Genomic DNA, 8,628 nt, shown 5'->3' on the forward strand with positions numbered 1-8,628 from the left:
TGGGGTACACCACTCTTAGAAAGAAACATGGCATAATAGGACAGAGAGTATATTGAGCTGGGGATTGGGAATACCAGGGTTCTAGTCCCCTCTGTGGCAGTGGGACTTTGGGCAAGTTTCATGTCAGGACTCTCTGACTCTTAGTTTCCTCGTTTGTAAACTGAAGGTAATAAACTCTGCCTTCTTTACTTCACAGGATTATTGTGAGAATCAAATGAGATAAATGTGAAAATGCTTTATCTGTTGTAAAATATTCTGATTAGCCTTGATTAGGAGTAATAACAGCAAAGTCTATTTTGTATACAACTTGATCATTCACGAAATACTTTCCTCATAACCACCCAGGCAACTGGGCAGTGACACCATCATTAGTCTCCATTTTTCAGATAAGGAAAGGGAAGCTTAGAGAGACTGAACAATTTGACCTGGGTCAAACAAAGTTGTGTCAAAACTGCGACCCAGACAATGAGACTGAGATCTTCCAACCTCTAATCCAGTGCCCTTTCCTCTGTACTACAATGTCCTAACAAACGACATTTGCTCTGCTCAGGCTCGTCTTGACTGTTCTTCCCACAACCCTTGCTCATCCTCACTTTTCTGCATGATGTAACCCAAGTTAGGGACATCTTTCCAATCTTTCCCGTCTAAACCCATATCATTCCTTCAAAGCAACTACTCATAATGATATCATAGAAGTAAACAAATATTTCCATATATTCCTCTTTAAGTTCACAAGTCATTACCTTCTCAATAGCCTAGTGAGAAGGGTTGTACAAACATGATTTCCTCTCCTTATGCAGGTATGACAACTGTGGTTTAGTAGTAAAATTCGAATTAGCCAAAATTGAACAGCAAATGCCGGCTGGGATTAGAACCCTAATCTCTCTAAACTCCAGGTTCAGCATCCTTAGTAATTATAATTGTTAGCATTTGTATAAAGTGTTATGGTTTGAAAAATATTTCATAAATATATTCTCATTTTATCCTCATAACCATCCAGGGAATTAGGTGTTCTTTTTATCCCCATTATTCAGATAGGAAAAGTGAAATGGGCAGAGGTTACACAATTTAAAAAGGGTCACAGAGCTAAGAAGTATCTGAGGCTGGATTTGATCTAATATCTTCCTGCCTCAAAGTCTAGCACTCCATCCACTATACAATTTAGCTTCAATCCTTTAATTGGAGAGGGAGGAGGGATCTTCCTTTTAAGGAAGGGGCCCAGGGCAGATACCTCATTATATGCCATCTGCCTTCAGGATTTCATCATACCCTGACACTCCATGTATCCCACCCCCCACCCCTCCACTCATCCCCAGACCCTCTTTTTATTTTCTTCTTCTTTTTAAATGTTCCCTTTGTATGTGAGCTCCTTGAGGATGGAGACTATCTTTTACCTTTCTTTATATCCCCAGCCCTTATACATGCTGGAAAAGTAGCAGGTGCTTAATGAATGTTTTTGACTTACTGACTGCAAGTTACAATGTGTGTGACCTTGGGTAAGTTATAACCTTTCTGGGCCTCAGATTTTTTTGGCTATAAAATGAAGGAGTGGGACTAGAAGATCTCCACAATCCTGTTCAGCTTTATATTTGTAATCCTTTGAAATGAAAGTATATCTTATTTCTCTGAGCTATGTGCTTTGTCAATAAGAAAGTGTTAGAGAAATGGAAAAGGTTATTTTTATTGAACAGACAAATAGCAAAAATGACAAGTATTCTTTCTCCCTGTGGCTTTCTCCCAGAGCAGAAGAGAGTGAATGTCATGATGTACTAATAGATTCTGCCCTATCTGGAGGTTAGGAGGGGGTACGGGAGGTAGAATGTATGACCACTGGGGATCTGTCCCAGATCTAGGGTCCTCTGATGTTAGCACCACCACCAGTGGGAGTTCTGGAATAATGGAGAGTCTCTCCAGGTGGGGTGGGGCTCTTGACTCAAATCTGAGTAGCTGTGTGTGCCCTTAATGGAGCTAGGTTAGGCTTTAATTAGATGCAAAGTATTTTTAAGACACAATCTTGTTTTTAGCATCACTTGGAGAGTCCATTAGTGCCCCATCACAGAACACAACGTTGCTTTGTACTTGAGCTTCAAACCAACTCTCCAGTTTTTAAAAATAATATCCCACCTTTTCTGAGTTTTATTTGTCTTTCTTTCTTTGCCTCCCATCCCCTCCCCTCCTCTCTGCCCCACCCCCACCCCAGGCCTAAAATGATGATTATAAGGATGGTGAGAAATGCTTACAATTTCAGGACACTTTCTTTTCCATACCCTCTTTATTTTTTTAATAGATATTTATTGATATCTTTCTTTTTTATTTTTTTAATTTTAATTTTTTAAAATTTTAAACCCTTACCTTCCATCTTAGAATCAATACTATGTATTGGTTCCAAGGCAGAAGAGTGGTAAGGGCTAGGGAATGGGGGTTAAGTGATTTGTCCAAGGTCACACAACTGAGAAGTGTCTGAAGCCAGATTTGAACCTAGAACCTCCTGTCCCTAGGTCTGACTCTCAATCCACTGAGCTACCCAGCTGCCCCCAATATTTTTCATTTTTACATTGCCTAGATTTATCTTGTATCCTTACACTGTCTCAGGGAGCCATTTCAAAGCAAATAATTTTTAAAGAGAAAAAAATTTAAAAATGAGATAAGAGAAAAAATCAGCAAGAATCTATTGATGTTATGAGGGGAAAAAACCTGATTATGTCAGCAATATTTACTTTTTTGCCAAGGTACCTTCTCATATCCCTTCTTTGGGATCAAGCTTATTCTTTATATTTTTGCTACATTCATCTTCCACTATTTTGTGATTGCTATTCTTTCCATTTACACTTGAAGAAGTCACTTTGTATATTGTTTTCCTGACTCTACTTACTTTGTATCAATTCATATAAATCTTCTAACACTTCTCTATATTCATCATGTTTATCTTTTCTAACAGGACAGCACTATTGCATTACATTAATGGACCACAATTAAGTTATTCCCAAATGGATAAACATCTATTTTGATATCTTCTTTTCTTATTAACTTAGACGAAGCTTTCAGGAGCCAACCATTTGCCTAGGGAGGATCCTTACTGTCCAATCCAACATCTTACCATCCACAAATAACCTTGGTTCAAAAGGGCATTAGGAAGAATCATCAAGTAAAGGAGTCCCCTTGACTGTACTTTCTGGTTTTTGATCAATTATAAATACTCTCTATTTGATGAAACTCAATTCAATGTCCTCATGTATAATATACTGCATTATCTCTGTGTCTTCTATTAGTCAATTAAGTATTTATTTAGCTCTCTACTATGTGCTAAGTGCCGTGTTAGATGATGGAAGTACAAAGATAAAAAAGGAAACAGTTCCTTGAAGAGCTTAAATTCTACTGGGGTAGCAATATATATCGCTACATATAGATAGTTGCAAAATACATACCATCAATCAATCAATAAGTATTAATTAAGTGTTACTATGGGTCAGGTACAAGCCCAAAGGATAAAGAAATCTATTAAAAATGGGCTTACATTCTAATGGGGATGGTGAACAACAAGGAGAAAGAAAAATATATGACCTGTGAGGCAGCTAGGTGATTGAGTGGATTGAGAACCAGGCCCAGAGATGGGAAGTCCTGGGTTCAAATTTGATCTCAGACACTTTCTGGGCAAGTGACCCTGGGCAAATCAATTAATCCGCATTGCCTAATCCTTACTCTTCTGCTTCGGAACCCATACACAGTATTGATTCTAAGGCAGTAAGCAAGGGATTTAAAAAAAATATATGGTCTGACGAATATAAATATATACAAAGTTAAATACAAATTGGTTTTGGAGGGGAAAAAAACAAAAGAAAGGGCAGATAAGTGGCAGAGTGGTACAGTAGAAAGGTGACTGACTGACTTTAAGTCAAGAAGACACATCTTTCTGAGTTTAAATTTGGCCTTAGGCCAAATGTCTGACCTTAGGCAAGTCACTTAACCCTGTTTTCTTCAGTTTTTCTTCTGAAAGTGAATTGGAGAGGGGAATGGCAAAAACCACCATATCTCTGCCAAGAAAACCCCAAATAGAGTCACAAAGAGGAGGACATGAATGAAATAACTGAACAACAAAAAGGGGATACTAGCCACTGAGTGAGAGGAGGTCAGGAAAAGCCTCATGGAGGAAATGGTGTGTGAGCTGATCTTTGAAGGAACGAGGGATTCTATAAAGCAAAGGTTAACAAATGGTGCATTCAAAGTAGGGGGAACTGCCTCTATAAAAGAACAGAGAGAGGAGATTCAATTTCATATGTGATGAAAAGCAAATAGACTAATTTTGCTTGACTTTTTGGCAAGTCCCTACCTCAATTTGAATTTTAATTTCCTCGTCTATAGATGAGGGCATTGTACTAGATGGCACATGGTCTCTAATAATCTGATCTGATCAATGCAAAAGAAAGTTTGTTCATATCTTTCAAACATTTATCAATTTGGGAGTGACTTTTGAAAGGCATTTGAAGAGTGAAGTTTGACTTCCACCCCCCCCCCCATTTAACTATTTTCTTTCTGATCTTAGCTGTATTAAAATTATTTATGCAAAACTCTTAAATTTTATGTAGCCAGTTATTTGTTTTTTCTTTTATGATCCTTTCTAGCCCTTGTTTGGTCATGAATTCTTCCTGTACCTCTAGATTTAAAAGGTAATTTGTTACTTGTTGCTCTAATTTGTTTATGATATTACTTTTTATATCTAGGCAATGTATTTATATGGAGCTTGCCTTAGTGTATGGTATGAAGTATTTGTCTAAATGTAATTTCTTCTTCAGCTGTCCCATTTTCCCAACAGTTTTTGTCAAATAATGGGTTCTTATCTTAGAAGTTGGGTCTTTTGATTTGTTGAATAATAAGCTCCTGGGTCCATTTGTTTCTCTGTTGCATATGTATCTGCTCCATTGATAGACTTCTCTATTTTTTAACAAATACTAAATTGTCTTCATGATTACTGTTTTGGAGTATAAAATAATTCACATAAATTATATTTTTATTATCTATATATGGCATTTCTATATAATCATAATAAAATCACCAAGAAGATATAGAAAGGGAAATTTCATTTAAAATATCTGCAGAATATATAAAATATTTGAGATTTTACCTGTTAAGAAGAACAATATTAACACAATTGTTTAAAAACAGTTTATGTAAATAAAGACTTAAATGATTGGAGAAATATTAATTGATCATGGGTAGACCAAGTCATTATTTTAAAATAATAATACTACCTAAATGGGTATATTTATTCAATGCCAAACAAATAAAATCATCAAAGGATATTGTATAATCTTTGTGACATGGTGCTATAGCTTCTGTGCTGATATTTTATTGAAAACTTTTGTATCAAATTCATTAGGGATATTGGTCTCTAGTTTTCTTTCAGTGTTTTGACTCTTCCTTGGTGTAGGTATCAAGACATTGTTTGTGCTTCCCTCCCACCCCCACTGAGCTGGTGGTCATGGACATTCTTAGCATCTCCAATTAAAGGTGTCTTCTCAACATGGCAAGTCAAGAGATAACTCTCTTAAGAACTACAATACAAAGCTGCTTGAGCACAAGGAGACTTGTGGGTTCCCCAAAGAGTTAAGAGAATGATTGAAAGATCTTATGAAGGTTTAGGAAAAGTCTGAAAATGATTTGAAGGTCTTACAAAGTGCTGTACAGATTGTGAGTTAAATGCCTAAAAAATAATAGAAGAAAAAATTAAGTGTTAAAGCAATGGACCAAGATATATTGTGAGTTGTCAGAGCCATCTTGACAAAAGTAATCTGAAACCAGGGACAGGAGTTGCCCTGTATATGACTACAGTTACTATCCTGAGATATTTGCCAAGAGAAGTTCATCTACTGGTTTATAACATGTCTCAAAGGGACTCTGGGAATGCTTCTTATCCTGAGACTGGAAGGCCATCTGACGAATCAGAGAACTAAGAGAATTATTCCCTATAAACCCTGAGTTACTCCAGCATGTAGGAATAATTCCTCCAAAAATTGTTTTCTAAATAGACTACCATGAATGGGATAAAAACACCCTTGGCAAGAGCTGTTGCTAGCCAGCTGCATTGCAATTTTTAAAGGTAATATCTAGTTCTGTTATAGATTAGTATGTTCATGAAAGTGCCCATTTGATCAGAGAAATGTTCAGTTATGCCACGGATCACTAGTCATGCATCATTTTCATGGATGAAATAGATGCTATTGGTGGCTGTCATTTTTCTAAGGGTATTTCAGCCAAGAGAGAAATTCAGTGAATTCTAATGGAATCACTGAATCAGATAGATAGATTTGATTCCTTTCACATTAAAAATGATTAGAGCTGCAAATAGGTCATACATACACATTGGATCCTGCTTTGTTGCAACAGAGATTAGATGGGAAAATATATATTGATTTACCAAATGAACAAGCAAGATTAGACATAATGAAGATTCATGCAGGCCCTATCACAAAGCAAGATGAAATAGATTATGAAGCAATTGTGAAGCTCTCAGATAGCTTTAACAGAGTAGATCTGAGAAATGTTTGTATCAAAACAGGTATGTTTATAATTTTTGTAGAGATACTAATTTCCTCTGGGGACATATTTGCTACATCAAGGATAACTCCATCTTGAGGCTGACTCCTTGACTAGAAGAACTACCATATTATCAGAAGTCCTAGACATGCAGCTTTTTGTTCTTTCAGTACATTCTCTAGATTGCTCCACGTCCATGCTGGTTGCCTTGACCTCTTTGGGCCACCTTTTCCCTTAGTTCAAGCTTTCTCTTTATGTGCCATCTTGCTCCATTAACGTGTAAGTAACTTTTGAGCAGTTTTTCCCCCTCAGTTTGTTTTCTAGATCAATTATTTTTGCTATAACTTATGTTTTTCTTTTTTTCTTGACCTTTGACTTTGTTTCAATATTTCTTGATGTCTCCTAGAATCAATAACTTCTATTTGATTCCAATTAAAAAAAACCCCACAAACAACTCTTATATGCTGCCTGAGAAACAATAAGTATTAATTCCAAGAAAGAAGAGTGGTAAGGGCTAGACAACTGGGTTAAGTGACTTGCCCAGGATCACACAACTAGAAAGTTTCTGAAGTCAAATTTGAATTCAAGTCCTCCTGACTCCAAATTTAGTATTCTATCTACTATGCTACATAGATGTTCCTTTGATTCTAATTTTTAGGATTAGGATAAAGGAATTGAGGCCCAGAAAGACAAACTAATTGACTGGCCTAAGGTCATTCAGCCTGTAACTGTTCATGATTCATAATAAGTTTTCGTATCTCTTATCTTAAGCTGTTAATTATCTTTCCAAGTTTGTCATCTTGTTTCTTTTCCAGTTTTTTCTACTATCACTCGTATTTCATCAATCATATCATTTTAGCTATTTTAAAATTTATCCTTTCTTTGATGAATTCTAATTAATCTTGAGACCATGCTATAATATCCTTTTGGGCTTTGTTTGTAGGTTTTTAGAACAATTTTATCTTCCAGATTTTCTTCTTAATCCCTAGTTTATAATAGTTCTTTAATTTTCTTTTGTTTGTTTGTTTACATAGTTTGGGAACTAAGACTTTTCTCCTTACCTGGAAGTTAATAGCATATTTCTGTTCCATGGAGAGCAAGGCTGTATTTAACCTCACTGAAAGCTTTTTTTTGTTTTTGTTTTTGTTTTTTGTTTTTGGCCCTTTCCTTTCCCCCTCACTGGGCTATTCTTTTGCCCAGCAGTTGTCTGAAGTACCCCCTGCTCAGGAGATCATATTATGCTGAGATCCTCTCCTTAACATTTGGGAACGTTTCTTTGTGTGAAATAATATCTCCTCTACCTACTACTAAACTGAGGCCCATTCTTTCAGACAACTGATTCTGAGGTGCCCCCTCCTCTTGGGATCAGACCTTGCTGTCTTTTCATCTGTCCAGGGAAACTTTTAGCTAAGTCTGATGCCCACTCACCTTGGATAAAGGCACCTTGCTAAGGCCCTTTTCTTTATCCTGTGGGCTGAGTGGAACATCTCTTTCCTTCTCTGGTGATAGAGATCATAGTGATCATGCTGAAAGTTGAGACATGTGGTTGTCATGTAGTGGCTGCATTTCCTCCTCCGGCTCCATCATTTTGGCTGGTTCTTCCCTCTTCACATAAGGGGAAAGTGTCACTGAAGGACTAGATAGAATAGACTTGACTTTGAGAATTGCAGGGATCTAAGATCTGGGGAGAAGGTGAAAAAAGACATTTTCTTCACCCCAACTTTGAATGTCAAGATAGCAGACAAATATAGAATGTGTGTATGTGCTTGTGGGTAGGGGGAGTGGTCTCTGTAAGAAAAAACCCCCAGACATGGGATTTTTAGTGACTGAGAGATTTGCATATACCTCTGCATCCACATCCAAGGCTTTCTGTTTTGTTTCCTTCCTTCTATTAAATCTTCTCTAGTATTGTGAACTCTGTACTTATATATATATATATATATATATATATATATATATATATATATATATATATATATATATAAAGGGGAGTCACTCTCTGTATCCTGGAAAGTATCACATATACGTTTTTCAAATTTTCTTATATTGGGATATTATAAACCAAATGATGAGAGAAAATCCACCAAAGGGAACCAG

At 36.5% G+C, this 8,628-nt stretch overlaps 1 pseudogene; it reads left to right on the top strand.

Annotated features, from left to right (window-relative positions):
- LOC100618350 (26S proteasome regulatory subunit 10B-like) overlaps positions 1–6,630 on the top strand; it is a 29,290-nt pseudogene extending 22,660 nt beyond the window's left edge.
- The last annotated feature ends 1,998 nt before the right edge of the window (positions 6,631–8,628 follow it).

This window comes from Monodelphis domestica, chromosome 1 (genome assembly GCF_027887165.1).
Source record: "Monodelphis domestica isolate mMonDom1 chromosome 1, mMonDom1.pri, whole genome shotgun sequence".
Taxonomy (NCBI): domain Eukaryota; kingdom Metazoa; phylum Chordata; class Mammalia; order Didelphimorphia; family Didelphidae; genus Monodelphis; species Monodelphis domestica.